Source organism: Tamandua tetradactyla, chromosome 21 (assembly GCF_023851605.1).
Source record: "Tamandua tetradactyla isolate mTamTet1 chromosome 21, mTamTet1.pri, whole genome shotgun sequence".
Lineage (NCBI taxonomy): Eukaryota > Metazoa > Chordata > Mammalia > Pilosa > Myrmecophagidae > Tamandua > Tamandua tetradactyla.
The window spans coordinates 43,791,165-43,814,336 of NC_135347.1; the positions used below are offsets into that span (position 1 = coordinate 43,791,165).

At 36.1% G+C, this 23,172-nt stretch overlaps 1 long non-coding RNA gene across 4 annotated transcripts in view; it reads right to left on the minus strand.

Annotated features, from left to right (window-relative positions):
- Nucleotides 1-23,172, minus strand: part of LOC143665608 (uncharacterized) — a 154,267-nt gene that overhangs the window by 71,264 nt on the left and 59,831 nt on the right. For 3 of the 4 annotated variants that reach the window (XR_013167113.1, XR_013167112.1, XR_013167110.1), the window contains exon 4: nt 6,111-6,171. This is a non-coding gene — a long non-coding RNA (uncharacterized LOC143665608). Of the gene's footprint in view, nt 1-6,110; nt 6,172-15,057; nt 15,093-23,172 lie in introns of all 4 variants that reach the window. The other variant, XR_013167111.1, reaches the window with a different exon arrangement.

Below are 23,172 nucleotides of genomic sequence, written 5' to 3' on the forward strand. Positions count from 1 at the left end.
CAAGAGAAAAACAATCCATCACATACAAGGGAAACCCAATAAGACTATGTGTAGATTTCTCAGCAGAAACCATGGAAGCTAGAAGACAGTGGGATGATATATTTAAATTACTAAAAGAGAAAAACTGCCAACCAAGACTCCTATATCCAGCAAAATTGTCCTTGAAAAATGAGGGAGAAATTAAAACATTTTCAGATAAAAAATCACTGACAGAATTTGTGACCAAGAGACCACCTCTGCAAGAAATACTAAAGGGAGCACTACAGTCAGATATGAAAAGACAGAAGAGAGAGGTATGGAGAAGAGTGTAGAAAGAAGGAAAATCAGATATGATATATATAATACAAAAAGCAAAATGGTAGAGGAAAGTATTACCCAAACAGTAATAACACTAAATGTTAATGGACTGAATTCCCCAATCAAAAGGCATAGACTGGCAGAATGGATTAAAAAACAGGATCCTTCTATATGCTGTCTACAGGAAACACATCTTAGACCCAAAGATAAACATAGGTTGAAAGTGAAAGGTTGGGAAAAGATATTTCATGCAAATAACAACCAGAAAAGAGCAGGAGTGGCTATACTAATATCCAACAAATTAGACTTCAAATGTAAAACAGTTAAAAGAGACAAAGAAGGACACTATATACTAATAAAAGGAACAATTAAACAAGAAGACATAACAATCATAAATATTTATGCACCGGACCAGAATGCCCCAAAATACGTGAGGAATACACTGCAAACACTGAAAAGGGAAATAGACACATATACCATAATAGTTGGAGACTTCAATTCACCACTCTCATCAATGGACAGAACATCGAGACAGAGGATCAATAAAGAAATAGAGAATCGGAATATTACTATAAATGAGCTTGACTTAACAGACATTTATAGGACATTACATCCCACAACAGCAGGATACACCTTTTTTTCAAGTGCTCATGGATCATTCTCAAAGACAGACCATATGCTGGGTCACAAAGCAAGTCTTAACAAATTTAAAAAGATTGAAATCATACACAACACTTTCTCGGATCATAAAGGAATGAAGTTGGAAATCAATAATAGGCGGAGTGCCAGAAAATTCACAAACACATGGAGGCTCAACAGCACACTCTTAAACAACAAGTGGGTCAAAGAAGAAATTGCAAGAGAAATTAGTAAATATCTTGAGGCAAATGAAAACGAAAACACAACATATCAAAACTTATGGGACGCAGCAAAGGCAGTGCTAAGAGGGAAATTTATTGCCCTAAATGCGTATATCAGAAAAGAAGAAAAGGCAAAAATGCAGGAATTAACTGTTCACTTGGAAGAACTGGAGAAAGAACAGCAAACTAATCCCAAAGCAAGCAAAAGGAAAGAAATAACAAAGATTAGAGCAGAAATAAATGAAATTGAAAACATGAAAACAATAGAGAAAATCAATAAGACCAGAAGTTGGTTCTATGAGAAAATCAATAAGATTGATGGCCCTTAGCAAGACTGAAAAAAAGAAGAAGAGAGAGGACGCAAATAAATAAGACCAGAAATGGAAGAGGACACATAACCACTGACCTCACAGAAATAAAGGAGGTAATAACAGGATACTATGAACAACTTTACGCTAATAAATACAACAATTTAGATGAAATGGACGGGTTCCTGGAAAGACATGAACAACCAACTTTGACTCAAGAAGCAATAGATGACCTCAACAAACCAATCACAAGTAAAGAAATTGAATCAGTCATTCAAAAGCTTCCTAAACAGAAAAGTCCAGGACCAGACAGCTTCACATGTGAATTCTACCAAACATTCCAGAAAGAATTAGTACCAACTCTGCTCAAACTCTTCAAAAAAATTGAAGTGGAGGGAAAGCTACCTAATTCATTCTATGAAGCCAACATCACCCTCATACCAAAACCAGGCAAAGATATTACAAAAAAAGAAAACTACAGACCAATCTCTCTAATGAATATAGATGCAAAAATCCTCAACAAAATTCTAGCAAATTGAATCCAACAACACATCAAAAGAATTATACATCATGACCAAGTAGGATTCATCCCAGGTATGCAAGGATGGTTCAACATAAGAAAATCAATTAATGTAATACACCATATCAACAAATCAAAGCAGAAAAATCACATGATCATCTCAATTGATGCAGAGAAGGCATTTGACAAGATTCAACATCCTTTCCTGTTGAAAACACTTCAAAGGATAGGAATACAAGGGAACTTCCTTAAAATGATAGAGGAAATATATGAAAAACCCACAGTTAATATCATCCTCAATGGTGAAAAATTGAAAACTTCCCCCTAAGATCAGGAACAAGATAAGGATGCCCATTATCACCACTATTATTCAACATTGTGTTGGAGGTTCTAGCCAGAGCAATTCGACAAGAAAAAGAAATACAAGGCATCAAAATTGGAAAGGAAGAAGTAAAACTATCACTGTTTGCAGACGATATGATACTATACATCGAAAACCCGGAAAAATCCACAACAAAACTACTAGAGCTAATAAATGAGTACAGCAAAGTAGCAGGTTACAAGATCAACATTCAGAAATCTGTAGCATTTCTGTACACTAGCAATGAACAAGCTGAGGGGGAAATCAAGAAATGAATCTCATTTACAATTGCAACTAAAAGAATAAAATACCTAGGAATAAATTTAACTAAAGAGACAAAAGACCTATACAAAGAAAACTACAAGAAACTGTTAAAAGAAATCACAGAAGACCTCAATAGATGGAAGGGCATACCGTGTTCATGGATTGGAAGACTAAATATAGTTAGGATGTCAATCCTACCTAAATTGATTTACAGATTCAATGCAATACCAATCAAAATCCCAACAACTTATTTTTCAGAAATAGAAAAACCAATAAGCAAATTTATCTGGAAGGGCAGGGTGCCCTGAATTGCTAAAAGTATCTTGAGGAAAAAAAACGAAACTGGAGGTCTCATGCTGCCAGACTTTAAGGCATATTATGAAGCCACAGTGGTCAAAACAGCATGGTATTGGCATAAAGATAGATATATCGACCAATGGAATTGAATAGAGTGCTCAGATATAGACCCTCTCATCTATGGACATTTGATCTTTGATAAGGCAGTCAAGCCAACTCACCTGGGACAGAACAGTCTCTTCAATAAATGGTGCCTAGAGAACTGGATATCCATATGCAAAAGAATGAAAGAGGACCTGTATCTCACACCCTATGTGAAAGTTAACTCAAAATGGATCAAAGATCTAAACATTAGGTCTAAGACCATAAAACAGTTAGAGGAAAATGTAGGGAGATATCTTATGAAACACAATTGGAGGAGGTTTGATGTACCTTAAACCTAAAGCAAGAGCACTGAAGAAGAAAATAAATAAATGGTAGCTCCTCAAAATTAAACACTTTTGTGCATCAAAGAACTTCATCAAGAAAGTAGAAAGACAGCCTACACAATGGGAGACAATGTTTGGAAACGACATATCAGATAAAGGTCTAGTATCCAGAATTTATAAAGAGATTGTTCAACTCAACAACAAAAAGACAGCCAACCCAATTACAAAATGGGAAAAAGACTTGAACAGACACCTCTCAGAAGAGGAAATTCAAATGGCCAAATGGCACATGAAGAGATGTTCAATGTCCCTGGCCATTAGAGAAATGCAAATCAAAACCACAATGAGACATCGTCTCACACCCACCAGAATGGCCATTATCAACAAAACAGAAAATGACAAGTGCTGGAGAGGATGTGGAGAAAGAGGCACACTTATCCACTGTTGGTGGGAATGTCAAATGGTGCAACCACTGTGGAAGGCAGTTTGGCAGTTCCTCAAAAAGCTGCATATAGAATTGCCATACGACCCAGCAATACCATTGCTAGGTATCTACTCAAAGGACTTAAGGGCAAAGACACAAATGGACATTTGCACACCAGTGTTTATAGCAGCATTATTTACAATTGCAAAGAGATGGAAACAGCCAAAATGTCCATCAACAGACGAGTGGCTAAAGAAACTGTGGTATATACATATGATGGAATATTATGCAGCTTTAAGACAGGATAAACTTATGAAGCATGTAATAACATGGATGGACCTAGAGAACATTATGCTGAGTGAGTCTAGCCAAAAACTAAAGGACAAATACTGTATGGTCCCACTGATGTGAACTGACATTCGAGAATAAACTTGGAATATGTCATTGGTAACAGAGACCATCAGGAGTTAGAAACAGGGTAAGATAATGGGTAATTGGAGCTGAAGGGATACAGACTGTGCAACAGGACTAGATACAAAAACTCAAAAATGGACAGCACAATAATACCTAATTGTAATGTAATTATGTTAAAACACTGAATGAAGCTACATCTGAGCTATAGTTTTGTTTGTTTGTTTGTTTGTTTGTTTGTGTCTTTTGTTTTTTTTCTTTTTCCTTTTCTCTTTTATTATTATTATTATTATTTTCTCTATATTAACATTCTATACCTTTTTCTGTTGTTTTGCTAGTTCTTTTCCTAAATCGATGCAAATGTACTAAGAAATGATGGTCATGCATCTATGTGATGATGTTAAGAATTACTGATTGCATATGTAGAATGGAATGATTTCTAAATGTTGTGTTAATTTCTTTTTTCTTTAATTAATAAAAAAAAGAGATAGGAATTTCACCAATTTATTAAATGTATGTCTTTTCTCAGTTATCACTAGAAGCTGAATTTCCAATATGAAAATTCAAGACTTTCTTTGGTTTTAGCTAATTTTTTTTCTATTCCCTCTTTAATTGTTAAATATTTTCCATCTGTTCTTTTTTCTTCTTTTGGAACTCCTATTAGGTCTGCTTGATGTTTCCTCCGAGTCATCTTTTTTCCTTCATGATTTCTCTCCTTTGCCACTTCTGCTCTGTGTTTTGAGATATATACAGTTGAGTATCAGGGCCACCATCAGTCATAGTAGACACCATTGTGTCATTCAATTCATGCATGTATTTCTTTTTTTAATTTTAGAAATCTTAGAGTCATTTTTGCCTAGTCCCAATTTGGTGGAAATGTGATGAGTGTGCCATATTGGAATCTCCTTATGTGCTCAGGTATTCCGTGTTTAAATTTAAGCTTCCATTGTGTCTTCCAACAGTTCTATGTTTCTTTTTGTTTTTTCTCTTCATGGCTGCTGGATACACTTACATGAGTGGATATTTTTCTTTGACTCCACACCAGGGTTGTGCCACCCACCAGGGTATCTTAAGCAGTGGCAATTCCAGAAGTGATTTTATTCTCTGTGGACTAGCTACAGAGCAGCTCACAAGTCATCAGGACCCTGTCTGGAATGGGAAGAGGCTTTTCTACTTCTACACATCTCAACTACAAAGATAAATCCTCTCGCTAGAGGGTGTAGAAAGGACTCAGCCAGTCCAAATATTCATATTACCTTGCAGCTCCTCAGATATCCGGGAAATCAATAGACCCCATGGAAATAGTTACATGGCTCTCCATGGACTGAAATTAGTTCAAAATGTTTCTTTGATTGTTGCTTCAAGACTCTTTGTTACTGATCCACATGCCAATGTCCATTCCAAGGAGGACAAGTTCATCGCAGCCTTCTTCATGCAGACCTAGCAGAGCTCAAGGCTCCTAGGGCCCCATCTTTCCCTGCCTACCAGCCTAACTGCGGCTTGATGCAGAAAAGTAGTTACCTAACCTAGAGTGAAGAAGAGAGGAAGACAGTGGTGTGTTTTTGCTATCAGTAATATTTTTTTAATGTATAAAGTTTTTCTCAATTCTAAATAACAGGTTTTTGTATCTTGCAGCCACCTTTTCATGTTGGAATGAGTCTTAGAGTTTTATTTAGGAAATATGGTCTAATGCAGAAGTGCCATATATGGATAAGTTTTCAAGTATTCATCTTAATCCTATATAAATAATATATAATCATCATATTCCAGATATAAATGACTATCAGTTTGCTCTAAGAAGATAAATGGAGCTTTCTGCTATAACCATGACCTTTAGAATCATTGTCTTTTTAACCAATGAGTAAACAAACATATTCAACCTTGGAAGACCAATTCTAAATGTAGAATTAGAAAGTATAAAATTAGACTGTAGAACTTACAGATTTCATATCTTCTGTATATTTTTCCTAAGCAAAATGCAGAACTTCACTAATTTCTCATCTGAAAAGAGAACAAAATGCAAAAATAATGTGAGTTAACCTTTGGAATCAACTTGTTAGTCAGAAAAATCTGCCCAAAATCATCAGAATCAATTACTATAATGTGGACATAGGCTGTCTTGCAATCTTAATAACCTTTATAAGTCAGCGGTTCCTAAATGACATTCATTTTCTAGTTATTGACAATAAAAGATTGGTTGCATGACCTCCAGAGCACTTTTTAAACTTTTTAGAGAAGATACTGAACACAGTTCAAAAAAGAATCTATTGTAAAGAGTATTTCCCTCTAAAACTATTTTTCAATAGTTTTTAAAATTATGAACAAGTTAATGTTCCTGCTTTCCTGTGCACACAACTTACAATGTTTTATTGAGCACCCAAACTCATCAAAATATAAAATGCAAATTCCCCATAACTCATATGCTTTATAAGAGCAATGATTTTGAATTATCTTAAATCATGTTAGCAAACATATGTAAAATTTAACCGTTTCACCCTTTTGCTTATGGTAGTTCCAGAGAAGCCGCTCATTTGTCACCATTTATCTAGCAAAAGTTTTCACCATCTAGAGACAGATGGGTAAAGAAAATTTAGGCATTTGTTATGATAATCTTAGATTTTTTACTTGTACATTGTGTATTATGGTTTCAAATATTCATTTTTTATTTTTTAGCATGTTCACCTTTTGACAAAGAAGAAAAATAAAACTACTCTCCAATTCCAGTAGTTACCCATGACGAGAAATAATCGAGAAGTTTTGCTTGGCTAATTCTTTGATGCTGAAACGATCTAATTCAAAATTTTTAAACAAAAAGACTGTCAGGTATAATCAACTGTGCCTGTCAGCGCACACATACACTTGATAGCTTTTTAGAATATCAGTCTTAATTCCTGTTTGAATTGCTTGCCGTTATTTATAATCCTTATGACATTTTTTTTATACATCTACTTACTGTTGCCCTTGTTTGTGACACAATTAGGTAAAATATATTATGATTTGAAAGTGTAACTGTGGCTGAAAATTCCAGTGCACTATTAGTGTTTGCATTTCACAATACACATTGGTGCAGCCTGTTGCACAAAATCCACACCCCATACACAGCTTTCCCTAAATTGTATCAGCTCATCAGTCCATATTGTCATCCCTCATGAACAATTTTATTTTTAATAGCTTTTACTATAAAGATAATATTTTCTTATGTTGGAAATTTTGAAAAACAAAGAAAATTATAAAGAAGAAGTAAATCACCACTAACTTTACATTTCAATGTACATCTTTTCATAAAACTTACACATAAATCTTCCCAAAATTTGGAATATACTTTGCATTATTATTTGTAAGGCACTTTCCATACTGATTATGCCTTTAAAAACTTTTAAACATACTCATTCTCTTTATGTCTTTAAGTTGCAATTCTTTAGAGCTATAATAGTATCTATATTTACATTCCATGTTCAAATTAACAAATCTGATTTTTACAGAAGTTTAAATTACTCCTTGAATTTTGTTTAGGTACTTTAAAAATCTATTTCCTCTTTTAAGTCATTGATAAGTAGTACACTGGGCAGTGTGACGGTGGCTCAGTGGCAGAATTCTCGTTTGCCATGCCAGAGACCCAGGTTCAATTTCCAGTGCCTGTCCATATAAAAAGAAAAGAATTAGTACACTATTGCCTTAAACTTATAATAGGTATGCCTTTAAAAGGTGTAAGGCCTTTTAGTTATCATGTTTCAATTATTAAACATTAAGATATATTCGCATTTTAAGAAATTTAAGTTTGTACAAGCTGGGTTGAGTGAAGAAATATGTAACCTTGTTTTAAAAAAGTTCCATTTAGGAAGGTAATTCTATTTTATGAAAATTAAGACCTCAGCAATTATATATAAGCTTAAAAGCACTATTCATTAAGCAGAATAATTTTTTTTGCATCCAAGTTTGCTCAAGCACTTCCTTTTATAAAGGATATTTGGAAATTAACTATAAGTTCATTGAGGGGCTGAGCTGCATATTTTTCATCCTCAATATCTAACACAATAAATTGTGTACAATAAGTATCCCATAAATGTTGCTTTTTATCCTTACTGTTTTCACTCTTGTGATAAAATTGACAAGAAAATCATTTTTTGCTTTCTACTTCATTTTATTGCACCTCAGTAATTTAGGAAAGTTAATATGCATTTTGGTGATCTCCAAGGTAGAATTCAAATTATGTTGAATAATAAATTTTTAAAAATCTAAGCTGTAGCTTTCAGTAGCATTATTAGAAAGACTTTAAAAATAGGGCCATGCAAATTGAATTAGGGTTAGAAATCTTGTAGGTCCGGATTTGCAGGCAATGGTCATGCCAATATATAACTCACATCCTACTTATTACTGATCTGAATTTCTGTCTTTTTTCTTTTTTTTCTTTTTTTTGCATGGGCAGACACCGAACCCAGGTCTCCAGCATGGCAGGCGAGAACTCTGCCATTAAGCCACCATGGCCTGCCCTGTCCGATTTTATACCTTGAATAATGCCCTCATTCTGTGGGTGATGTATTTTATGACAGTCAGCATTGCCCTTTAAACACCCCAAATTCTCCATAACAACTGAGATTTTGTTGTGATTCAAAATATCTGCTAAAGTAGATATATTCTTGGTTTTCAACTTATTTATTGGTGCTTAACATTAGGGAAAACACATAAAACCTGAAGGGTATTCCTCAATCCAAAATACAGGGAGTCCTGTAGGCTTCAGGTGTGAATTGGCTGCACTTATCAAAGGTCACCAGATGTAAACCCTCAGGGGATGTGGCCACTAAAGACAAACACCTCCACAGGGAAGTGAGGAGCTCATTTGCAGGCTTTCTCCTCCAATCCTTGCTAGTGATGAGAAGAAAGCTAAACTGGGTAGCAAAGTGAAAACTGTTTCAATGGGGAAAAGGGCTTAGCCTGTATAAAGTTTTGTGTAACTCCTTAGAGCTGAGCTGGAGACATTGCATCATACTTCCCATGATTCCATGGTGCATCATTAGGTTAGTAGGTTTCCTCAGATTCAGTAAATCAGACTAGTGTTTTTGTTAGATTATGCCTGGGACTTCATAGAGGCCAAGACTACTTGGATGGAGGGGTTCCAATACTAAGAGCACTGCTGCTTCTCTTATTTTACATTTCTACATCTTTACATAAAGTAAAAGTGAACTCATAACATTTCCCAGAAGTTAATATATAGTCTAACACTTCCTAAAATAAATTCAGGCAGTGGAATCTGGAGCAAAGCGGAGGTAGTGACAGAAGGAAAATGTCATAGAAAGAGGAAATGAGTGACTAAAAGAACATAAATAGTAATCAAAATTAACTCCATTAACTTAAAATATCTGTGTATATGCACTTCCTTACACCCTTTAAGAGTCAGATCAGTGATTTATTGCAAGATGTTTACATTGACTAGTTGACATTCACTTCATTAAGGTTTAGATTGTGAATTGTAACCCTGAAAGTAATTTGTCTCTAGTTTCCTCGTTCTTGAAACTCTTTCAGTATAATACTTTTGTTCTTTTATCTGACTCCAGCTGTCATCTTCATCTCTCTATATATCAGGCATTTATATATATATATATATATATATATATATATATATATATATATATATATATATATAACCACATACTATTATCTTCTCTATCTCCTTTCAGTTTGCATTAATCCAGTTTAAGCTCTTAAATATCCCAGATATGTGCTAATTAGAGTGGTCACCCCAAAGGTATCAGTAAATCAGACCGCTGCTAATCTAGTTCTCTCATTGTATTACTTTGAAATGCCCTAGGATGCACTAGGGTATTGAAAAATATCAACCCTGGAGACCAAGATTTATCACCCCTGTCAAATAACACTCACACTGATGAATTCTGACATTCACCTCAATATAAGTCAGAACCACTTATTATTTAATTAGCCAATTCTATGTAACTTTTGCCATTAAACTGACAACATATGCAGCCTCTCTCTTTTATTTTATGATGATATAACCTAACATGAATTAAAGAGGAATTTAAAATTATGAGTTCAGTCTTCAAAGTCATATATTCTTTGACCTGCAGCTTGGCATCCTTATGGTGATAAGAATTTCTGTGAGGAAACTAAACTCTGTTGTAGCATTATATGAATTGGTGGCATTTTTCAAATGCAAGTTCTTGGCATCAGATTGAGAATTACTTTTAGAAAAAGTAGTTTATGAGTGCCGTAATGGCTCAGGTGATTTATCTGAAATATGACTTGTGTTATTTAAGTAATATTTTCCCTCGAGCACCCCTGTGTGTTGACAAACTGAGCCATCGTCTTACTATGCAGAAATGGAAATAACGGAGTTTGCCTACAGAATCGAAAGTGCTTCTAATTGCACATCTTGTGGCTGTGATGCAACTAGGTCTCCACATCTAAAGGGAAAATAGTTAGCGTCTAATTCACCAACATCTTCCCCCTAAATATTTCTTTTTAAAAGGAAGAACCCTCCAAAATCTTAGTGTCTAAAAATGTTTACAGGATATATTGTATAGTAGATGTTATGGTTAAACCAGTATCCTATCTTCTCATTACATTGTTCTAATTTACAATATGACATTGTATATGGAATTGCTTCACCACTTTATCAATATGTTGTTAGTGGGGAGCTGCTACTAGTATGCTACTTCTTTAGTTAAAAGTTGGGTGAGCCCTGAATCATGCTGACCCCAGCATATGGTTCCACCCCTGTGGCTCTAGTGATGATTGCAACGCCAGGTATTGCAATGCCGGAGGACATTTTATGAGAATTCTAGCTGGAGATTGTCTGGAGCCTCCTATTCCCTCCTGAGTTGCAGAGATAGAAGGTTTTTAGTCTGGAGTGACTTTGAGCGGTGTTCTCAATTGTGGAGAATATACATATGGGATGGGGGGGTGGAAATCTGATATACAGAATGAATCAGAGACGAGAGTCACAGAGACAAAGAAACCTGACTGGGTTAAGTCCTAAATACTGTCATCTATCATTAAATCCAATTCCACCCTTTCATTTGCTGTGAATTGGTTACTTAAGAAAATAAATTTCTTTAATTTGCTTAACTTAGTTCAGTTTTTGTCACTTGCAAATAAAAGTTCTAAATAAAGCCCTAGAATACCTGGAAGTCTTAATATTGTTTCTAAGGAAGCCTAGTGGCTTCTGGTAAGCCTAACTGAATACTCAATACACACAAGATATGTAGTACTATGATAATGTAATAACTGCATCTAATGTTGTGTCTCAAAGAGGAAATGATATTTATGAAGATGTTTAAATCATGAGGTTTGCTTATGTAATCAGGATCTGAATCTGGGGTTCTGCTACATCCTAGTTGGGTGGCTTTGCATAATTTACATATACTTTTGAACTTCAGTTTTCCCATATGTAAACTAGGGATAACAGTGTGTATCTCAAAGGATTCTTATATTGTCTGGTATATACAAAGTACTCAAAATGGCATCAATTATGATTACACCTTGACTTCATTGACTAAGTATCTCATTGTAACCAAAATCTAAATTAAAAATCAATAAAATTTAATACCCGTAGCTAATATAATTAAGGGGAAAAAAGAAACACATTACCAATATCAAGAACGGGAGAGAGGAAATCACTAGACATCCTACAGATACTAAAATGAAAACAGAATTTTATAAATAAATATGTGCCAGTAAATTCAACAACATAAATGAAAGCAATTCTACAAATTTCCAAATACTGCTCAAAAAGAAAAATACAAGCCTAAGAGCCCAATATCTTTTTTAAAAGCCAGACTTGTATTTGAAAACCTCCCCATAAAAAATAAACTCCAGACCCAAACTGTCTGACAAATATTATCAAATAATTAGGAAAGAAATAATACCAATCCTATACAAACTTTACAGGAAAAAAGAAAAGAAGAGAACCCTTCCTAACCAATATTTGGAAGGCAACATAAATATGAAATCAATATCAGATAAATATATTACAAGAAAAGCAAATAGCTTACCAATATCCCTCATGAAAATAGACCCCCAAATCCTACATAAATAATCCTAAATAAATAAATAAATCCTAAATAAAATAGCAACTAAATGAATCCAGCAAGAAATGCAGAGAATAATACACCTTGACCAAGTGGGTTTTCTCCTAAGAATTCAAGGTTATTTAACATTTAAAAATCAACCAATGGGGCAGGCCACGGTGGCTCAGCAGACAGAGCTCTTGCCTGCCATGCCAGAGACCCGAATTCGTTTCCAGGTACCTGCCCATATTAAAAAAAAAACAAAAATCAATCAGTGTAAGCCACCATATTGAAATATTAGAAGAGAAAGATCATGTGTGCATCTCAATAAATATGGAAAAAGCATCTAACAAAATTTAAACCTCACCCATGATAAAAAAAAAAAAAGAAAGTTCTCAGAAAACAAGGATACAAAACAAAAATCCCTAACCTAATAATGGGCATTGTATTAGTCAGGGCTTTCTAAGAAAACAGAACAAACAGGAGATATCTGTAAATAGTATGAGACTTTATAAAAGTGTCTCAGGCAACTGTGGGGATGCACAAGTCCAAATTCCATAGGACAGGCTGCAAAATGGCACTCTAATGAAGATCTTTGATGAATTCCCCAGGAGAGGCAGGACGCCTGAAGTGGAGATGCAAGTTCTGTCTTCTGACTGTGGAAGTCATCACCTCTCCTTTAAAAGCCCACAGCTGATTGAATTAAATGTTTCTCCTTGCAGAAGACATTCCCCTTAGTTGATGATAGATGTAATCAGCCATAGATGCAAGTAGCTGATTGATAATTTAAGTCCATGAAATGTCCCTACAGTAATGGTGAGGCCAGGGCTTGATTGATGAGACAACTGGGCACCACCACCTGGTCAAGCTGACACATGAACCTAACCATCATGGGCACCTGAAAGAAACCCATGGATAACTTTATACTTCATGGGGCAGACCATATGCTGTACCCTTAAGAACAGGAGCCAGACAAGGATTCCACTCTCACTACTTCCAGTTAACATTAGCCTAGAGGCCCTAACTTGTAGAATAAGTCAAGAAAAATAAAGAAAATTTAAAGTGAAAAAAAATGTCTTTATTTGCATAATCATGTAACTAGGAAGTTCTAGAGACAAAAAAAGCACAAAAGCTAATAAGTTTAGTAAGTTCCAGGACACAAGTCACTATACAAATTTCAAATGTATTTCTCTATATTAGCAATGACCAATTGGTAGTTGAAATTTGAAAAATTATACCATTAGTAATAGCATCCAAAAACATTAAGTACTTAAAAATAATGTATTATTATTTTATTCAGTGCTGTTTTCTTCTTTTAATCAATAATATAGCCATTATTTATAGCATGAGCATGCACTTGGTGACTTTGAAATATCTGTTAAGATGAATAGTAGATAAGACGTAGACCAGTGCTGTGTAACAGGAATATATTGTGAGTTACAAATATGAGCCTTGTATGTAATTGAAAATTTTCTAGTAGCTACATTTACAAAGATACAAGGAAATTGGTGAAATTAATTTTAATAATATAAACATATATATGAACTTATTATATACAATCTTTGAAATCCTGCATGTCTTTTAAACTTACAGCACATCTCTGTTTGGATTAGCCATATTTCAAGTGCTCGGTAGTCACACATGTGTCAATTGTTTTAGACAGTGCACACTGGATTAATAACGTAAATAACAAGTAGTTAGTATCTGTTTAGTATTTGGCAGTTTCCAAAGCTTTTGACATTTAAATCCCATATAAGCCCTTGTATGTGGATTTAAAAAAAAATTATTCTAATGATATGCATACAACCTAAAATTTCCACTTAAAACCACAATAAAATATATAATTCAGTTCTGTTAAGGACATTCAAAATGTTATGCTACCATTTTTACCATCTGCTACCAAAACTTTTCCACTGTCCCAAGCATAAATTTTCTACCATCTTTTCCTTACCCCATTCTGTCCTCCTGGTCAGCAATATTCCAGATTCTGACTCCATGGATTTGTTTATTCTAATTATTTTGTATCATTGAGGTCATACGATATTTGCTTTTTGGGTCTGGTTTATTTTACTCAATATGATGTCTTCAAGATTCATTCATTTTGTTGCATGTATTAGAACATCATTCCTTTTTATGGCTGAATAATATTCTATTATGTATAAACCGCAATTTGCTTATTCATTCAGTGGTTGATGGACATTTGCGTTGCTTCCATCTTTTGGCAACTATAATACCACTGTGAACATCAATGTGCAATTATCTATTTGAAGGAATAAATTTAACAAAGGATGTGCAAGCCATGAACACAAAAACCTATTGAGAAAAATTAAATAAGACATAAACAAATGGAGAGATACTCCATTTTCATGGATAAGAAGACCAAGTGCTGTTAAAATGCCAATTTTCCCATAAATTGATCTATAGGAGCACTGCCTGACAGACATCATTAAAAAAGGAAAAGGCCAGCCACAGTGGAAAGAAGACATTTGCAAATCGTATGTCTGAAAAAAGACTGGATCCAGAATATACAAAGAACTCTCACAACTTAATCATAAGAAGACAAGCAATCCAATTAAAATTGGGGAAAATATTTGAACAGAAATTTCACAAAAGAACATGTGTGGCAAATAAGGTAATGAAAAGATGCTCAATCTCTTGGTCATTTCTGAAAAGCACATTTAAACTACAATGAAACATGACCACAAACCCAATAACAATAGGTAGAAATATTTTAAACTGATAATATTGTGTTAGCAAAGATGTGGAGCACCTGGAATCTTCATACATTGTTGGTGAAAATGTACAATATTACAACCACTGTATAAAAGAGTTTAGCAGTTTCTTATAAAGTTAAGCATATACTTACCTTATGATTCACCAACTCCACTCTTAGGCATTTACCTAAGAGCAATGAAAACATAGGTCCATATAAAGATTGTTTATGAGAATGCATGGCAGTTTATTCATAAATAGCCCACGATCCACCAACAGGTGAATACATAAACATATTACGGTATATCCATTCAATGGAATAAAGCTTAGCAATAAAAAAGAATGAATTTTCATATATTCAACTATTTTAATGACTCTCATAACATTATCCTGAGCATTTACCTTATGATTCATTTATAGGAAACTCTAGAAAAGTCAAATGTTATTTATTGTTACAGAAAGAGCATTGATTGCCAGTGACAGAGCATAGGAGATAGATTGGCTAGGAAGGAATACATTGGAATCTTTTGTGATGTTGGAAATGTTCTATCTTGATTGTGGTGGTTTATGTGTGTAAACAGTTGTCAAAACCCATCAAACTGTTCATGTAAAATAGATACACTTGTATGTAAAATATAATTCAATACAGTTGGAAACTGTTTTAATTGACAAGAACAAAAGAAATCTAAAGAGTGGGATTATTTCAAATATGTATTTAATGCTTTTGACATTATAAATTTTTAGTTAAAAATAAATTCTTACCAATAACATTCCCTTTTCCCCCAATCTGTCCTTAGCCTCCTGATGAAAGCATCTGTTCTCACTTTGTTTTGGGGCCATCTCCCTATGTAGTAACATGTTGGGATAGAGTCAAGTATGGGGAATATAAAAATTAAGAAACAATATGAACACAACTTCATAAGCCCAAGAATTTAGTCAGTTGTAGAATAATTCTGTTAGAAAGAAGACTGGAAGAACTTCCCTTCATAGTTTCTAGCCACTGGATGCATATTTGTAAAGGAAAAGATGCCTTTGCAAATAGTCTGAGAAATCATTTCCTAGCAGCCAACTGTGATAAGCCATACACTAGACAGAACATTTTGTAAAAGAACGAAATTTCAAAAGCTTACTATAACTATTGTCCACAAGAGAAAATGAAGTTATAAAACCTCAAGTCATTAATACATGGATCATAGCTTGTGAGTTTTATAATATTTTATCAACTATAAAAGGAGTTTACTGAAGCTAAATGAGCACTTTTTTTTTGGTTACTCTTTCATGCTATCCTCAAACTATTAAAATCTGTCAGTGGCCAAACAAAACTACTCACAATAACTGGAGGTGGGAAAGTTCAACTTGTTCATCAAAAAAGAAATATTTTATTGCTTATATTTTCCCCATTGAAGCAAACTGACATGCTTTAAAAGAAGAAATCCATTCATGCTAGGAATATGATAGAAGAAATTATCTTCAACCCTAACCTTCTTTCTTGGCATAGGCATAAAGAAGAATAAAATTTTCAAATGTGTTTTGGGTTTTTTCTATCATATGCTATAAATTCACATTCTTATGCACTTTTAAACAATCTTTCAATTAAGAATAGTCCAAAAAGTCTTCAAAGTATGCTGATGTATAAAAACAAAAAAAAAGCTTGTATGCCTGTTATTTTTATTTGGTTATAGGTCTAATTCTCTCATAAGTGCAGCTTGTACTATAATTATAGCTTTGTCCCCAACCCTCTGTGTGTCTTTTGGGGAGTCATTTTATCTCTTTGTACCATAATTGTATATCTGAAAAGATGAAAGAATTGAAGTAGACAATCTCTAAAGGTCCTACCACATTTGATAATTCTTTAAAAGTATATATTTTTAAACTTAAAATCAGATATTTTCTGGTTCTATATTGTTCTGTATATAAATGTATCCACTGTCTTCATCATAAATGAGCATCGGTTGTTTTCTTTTTATCCCCCCTTTATTACACTCTTTCCCTTTGGGCATTCTATTTAAAGGACCTTTTTTTCTGCAGTGGAAGTAACTTCTCCCTTCTCCTTCAAAGTGTGCTCAGCCAGCAACATGGCTGATTGGCTACGGGTACCTAACTTCTCCCTGTGCTCCACCCTTAACCCAACCCACATCCTTTGATTGTAATACTAACACCTTGTTTTCCTCAGAAAGAGAAGAAAGACAACTTCCCAATGTGGTCTTATTCTTTTCACCCGGCTGTTTATATACCTTCTACTCTTTCTAAAATCCAGTTCCAATTGGAATATTTAGCAATTGATACAAAAATATGGTGATAACTTTATTCTAACTTAAGGACAGATTCAAGATCAGATTTTTTTCTTAGGTTACAGTGGAATATATATCTGTTTTTAAAAATGCTTGTGGGGTAAATATTTTACATTTAAAAATAAATGTGATAATTAGCTCAATTAATTGGACCTATGTAGACCCTCATATCTTATAAATTGAGACTATTCATTCTTCTCAAACATACATGCAGTATTTGCAGAAGTTGATCATGTACTGAGTCATAAAATTAAGAATCAATGAATTTAAAAGTATTAGGGTTCTCTAGAGAAACAGAATCAACAGGGAACACTTGCAAATACAAAATTTATAAAAGTGTCTCACGTGACCGTAGGAACGCAGAGTCCAAAATCCACAGGGCAGGCTGCAAAGCCGATGACTCCGATGGATGACCTGGATGAACTCCGCAGGAGAGGCTCACCAGCCAAAGCAGGAATGGAAACTGTCTCCTCTGAGTCCTCCTTAAAAGGTTTCCCATGATTACATTTAGCATCACTAATTGCAGAAGACACTCCCCTTTGGCTGATTACAAATGGAATCAGCTGTGGATGTAGCTGACACGATCATGACCTAATCTTATGAAATGTCCTCATTGCAACAGACAGGCCAGTGCTTGCCCAATCAGATAAACAGGTACCACAACTTGGCCAAGTTGACACCTGTCCCTAACTATGACATTGAACATGCAGCCACCTTCTCTGAACAAAATACAATTAAGTTCGAAATCAATAACAAAACATTAACAAATCAAAATCCATAGACTTGGCCTCTCATGCCCATCACCTGTCTTTGCAAGAGTGCCCATGTGTCCATCCTTACATGTGTTCTCAGTATATTTTCTGCTTGCTCATTTTATGCTGTGCTGTGCCCTTGAATTCATTCTTGTGGTATGGCCAAGAACCTGGAAGCTGAAATCCAGCAACATATTTTGTTGAGCCAGCTGGGAGTGAGTTCTCTTCTCTGACCATCTGGACTGGTAAGTCATGGCTATTGACTGAGAGGCTTGGCCATGTGTTTTCACTTTTCTTCTCATTTGGCTCATTGCTGTCCTCACCTATGTCCTCATGCAACTCTGTGTCCTCCTGAAAGGATGGAATCATTTTCACTGTTCTCTCTACAAATTTAGGGGTTCAAATATGGCTCCCCAGGATATAAACTTGATTCATCCTGAACCACCAGGTTCTTCCTCAAAGGTGGCAGAAATCTTGTTTCCATGCTATGTAAATCCAAGGAGTCTCATGGTGGTGGGTGATTCCACCATTTGAGGCCTGACTGGGGGCCTCTCCTAATATTGAGCAGGAGTACAATGGAAGCCAAATCAAGTCTCTCTCTCTCTTCTCTCTCTCTCTCTCTATTTTTCTCTCTCCCTCTCTCTCTCTCTCTCTCTCTCTATTTTTCTCTCTCCCTCTCTCTCTCTCTCTCTATTTTTCTCTCTCCCTCTCTCTCTCTCTCTCTCTCTCTCTCTCTCTCTCTCTCTCTCTCTCTGCCATACCCTCTGAGGACCCCAGATCCTCCTAGTCTGACCCTCTTTTCACCTCCTCCATTGAGATCCCCTCCCTTGACTCCAGAGAATCTTCTTTATTCTGTGTCTGGCTTTCTATGCCTTCTAAAACATTCCATCTGTTGTAGCACAGGATTCTGTGCTAAGGAGTCATATACCAAACAAGGTATTTAACATTCTAGGGATTCACCTCTTGTTTATGCCCATGAGAATTGGGTATTTTCCAATGTGAGTATCTTCCCTTGAAAGCCAGAAGTGAGATTTGCAGGATAAACAAAAGCCCTGGCTATTCTTCTCTCTGGGTCTTTCCATTTCTTCATCTGCTACTACGTCTTGGGTCAATAATTCAGGTTGGAATCTTTTGATTCGATTATCTCCATAGAGATGTGGCATGCCCAATTGTGGGTATTAACTTGATAAGATGGAGATATGACTCCACCCATTCCATGTGGGTCTTGATTAGTTCACTGGGATCCTTTAAAAAGGAAGCATTTGGGAGAGAGCAGATCCATGAGAGCCATGACAGAGCCATGAGAACAATGTGAGCCCACGCAGCCAAAAACCTTTGGAGATGAAGAAGAAAAACACATCTGGGGGAACTTCATGAAACAGGAAGCCTGGGGAGAAAGCTAGCAGTCATCACCATGTTCACCATGTGCCTTTCCAGTTGAAAGAGAGACCCTGAACTTCATCAGCCTTCTTGACCCAAGGTATCTTTCCCTAGATGCCTTAGATTGGACATTTCTATAGCCTTACTTTAATTTGGACATGATCACAGGCTTAGAACTGTAAACTAACAACTTATTAAATTCCCCTTTTTAAAAGCCATTCCATTTCTGGTATATTGCATTCTGGCAGCTAGCACATGAGAACAGATTTTGGTACTGAGAGTGGGGTGTGCTGTAGTTTGCAAACACCTAACATATTGGAACAGCTTTTTAAATGGATAAGGGGAAGATTTTAGAGGAGTTGTGAGGAGCTTGATAGAGAAGGCCTAGAATGCTTAGAAGAGACTGTTGGTAGAAATGTGGACACTAAACATACCTATGACAAGGCACTAGACAGAAATGAGGCATGTGTTATTGCAAACTGGAAGGAAGGTGATCCTTGTTTTAAAGTTGCACATGATCTGACAAAATTGACTAGTGGCTTTGGCTGGAAGGCAGATTTTAAAAGATGTGGACTTGGATATTTAGCAGAAGAGACTTCCAAATTAAATGTGGAAAATGCAGCCTAGTTTCTCCTTGCAGCTTATAGTGAAATGCAACAGGAAGAAAATAAGCTGAGAACTGAACTCTAGGGTACAAAGAAACCAGAAATTGATGTTCTGGGCTTCCAGGAATGGAGACCCCAATGAATAGTGTCCCATGTGGGGATTTAACCAAATGTGGGACCAGTTAGCCATTTCAGAAAAAGCCAGGATTGGAAATGGAGATATCCAGGAAGGATTTGTGGAAATTCCTGCTGTCTGATAGGTATGATCCTTGCTTACTACATAAGAAGCCAACAAGAGTGCTGTGGGATGTCCAAATTAAAGCAAGGCTACAGAAATGTCCAATCTAAGGCATCCAGGGAAATATACCTTGGTTCAAGAAAGCTGATGAAGTTCAAGGTTTCTCTCTCAACTGGAAAGTAACATGGTGAACATGGTGACATCTGTTAGCTTTCTCTCCAGACTTCTTATTTCATGAAGCTCCCCCAGGGATGTTTTCCTTCTTCATCTCTGCGCTGGTTTAAAAGGATTTATGTACCCTAGAAAAGCCATGTTTTAATCATGATCCAATCTTGTGGGAGCAACCATTTCATTTAACCCCTTTTCAGTACTATAGGTTGGAAACTTTGATTAGGCTATCTCTATGGAGATGTAACTCACCCAATTGTGGGTATTAATCTTAGATTAGAGGGAGATATGACTCCACCCATTCCAGGTGGATCTTGATTAGTTTACTGGAATCCTTTAAAAGAGGAAGCATTTTGGCAAAAGCTTGAGAATGCTGGCAGAGCCACAAGAACCATGAGAGCCTACACAGCCAAAGACCTTGGAGATGAAGAAGAAATACATCCCTGGAGGAGCTTCATGAAACAAGAAGCATGGAGAGAAATCTAGCAGATGTCATGTTCACCATGTGCCTTTTCCAGTTGAGAGAGAAACCCTGAACTTCATTGGCCTTTCTTGAGTGAACATAGCCTCTTGTTGGAGCCTTAATTTGGACATTGTTGTAGATTTGCTTTAATGTGGACATTTCCATGGCTCTAGAATTGTAAACTAGCAACTTAATTAAGTTCTCCTTTTTAAAAGCAATTCCATTTCTGGTATATTGCATTCTGGCAGCTGGGAAACTACGGCAATCTACAAAGGTCTCTGACTGCTTGAAAGAGAGAGGTCAGAAGGGAGTTCAACACAGCACAGCCCAAGCAGTTCAGGATATCTCATCTCAGCACTCACAGCTTAGCCAAGACATTCGGAGATGCAGAAAGGAATCACCCCAGGGAAAGTCATTGGAACCCGGAAGCCAGGAGAGAAGGCCAGTAGACATCACTGTGTACCTTACCATGCAACAGAGAACCTCAGACAAAAGTTAGTTGTCTTTCATCTGAAGAACTATAAATTTTTAACTAAATACATCCCCTTATTAAGAGCCAATCCATCTCTGGTGTGTTGCATTCTGGCAGCTTTAGCAACTACAACAGGATAGTATGGGGCTATCCATCTGCTGTGTCTTTGAGGACCCAGGGGATGCCTGAGGGTTGGTAGCCTGATACCATGGGCCCAGTGGATCAGTGCTTGGAATGGCAAACTGGCAACCTGGGACACCAGGCATGGGTATGAAAATCTGCAATTTTCTCTCTCTTTCTTAATAATGGGTGGTATCTCCAATAGTTTCTATAGCATACTGCCTGGCCGCAGAGTCACCTGGAGGATGGCCAACCTTGGTCCATGAATAGAACAGTCAGCTGTAACCCTATCTTACAATTAAAGTTTTTTTATAAGAGGGAAGGAAAGTGGCAAAAAAAAATCCTTACTGATAGCTTTTATGGATTTAAGAAAGGACAAATCCATGAAGGGCTCTTGCAAATTATGTTATGTACAGGAGAACTGACAGGAACTTCTTCCTCAGGACTCTTCTTCATTGAAAGAGACAAATATTTTAAATAACTATCTTTTAAATACCACCCCCACAAATCCTTGTTTAGTCTCTATTAAAACCCATTGCGGAAATATAAAGTTACTCTTCTAAATTATGCTTTTATTTTTAGCCCTCAGGAAACAGGAAACTTAGAGGATAAAAATTCTCCTCTTTATAATTTTCCAGAGAAAATGGAAAATGTCAACAGCCAATATAAGCTAAAAGATGGGGAGCATAGGCCTTCAATTGGACTCCAGTCTGTTAAACAAAAAGGAAAGAAGTCAGAAATTCCCTATGCCCAGATATTTATAGCTCTCTATCAAGACAAGGACCTAAAAAAGACTTGTCACATGTTATGCTCATGTCTCTATTTTCTTTAGAGGAGAAAATACTTGTTTGTTAAAAGGCATGAGAAAATGTACCACTAAACCAGTTAATTATAAGAAGCTAAGGGAAATCACTCAGGGGAAAGAGGAAAATCTGGCCCTGTTCCAGGGGAGGTTAGTGAAAGCCAAAAAAAGTATGCTAACATAAGTCAGATTCTCAGGAAAGTCAGATTTTTCTGGGCACCCATTACATCAGCCAGTCTGCCCCTGACATTCAGAGATAGATGCAAAACTTCTCCATGAGCCCACAACCTCCCACTAATGATTGATTAGAAATTACCCTTTTTCTCTTTACCAATTTAAGCAAGGTTTAGAAAGAGTGGAAGAGAAAGAGGGGTGAGCAAAAGACCAAAGAACAGATTTGAGTTATTTCAGTAACTGTTAACAGAGCATTGCCCTTTTGAAGTTACCTAAATCGTGGCTCCAAGGCTCAGTAGCATTGCTTCAACTGTGAGTGAGAGGGCCACTAGCCAGAAACCTCAAGACAATCCTTGACCTCAGAACCCATTAGGGCCATGCCTCAGGGGCCATCAACATGGGCTTTGGGCCCAGGGCCTGACTGCACTATCTGTTGAAGGGAAGTAAAAGCCCTGCTCATGGTAACTGAAGAGGACTGAGGGTACCCAAAGCCACATATGGCTCTGCTGACTTCACATTGACCAACTTAGAGGAACCCTGGGGTGACACTCAACATGACAGGTAGGAGTATTAATTATTAATGAACACTGGAGCCACTCTGTCCTAAAATGCCACTCTGGGCCTGTCTTCACTTGAACTTGCCTAGTTATGGAAATTTATAGTAAAGACAAAACTAAAATTTCCACTACCCCTCTCCTTTGTAGGCTCAAGGTCATTCTAGTGTCCCATCAATTTCTCATTATCCTTGAATACCCCACCCCCTGCTAGGGAAATATTTTAGACTCCCTTAGGGCCACATTAAGA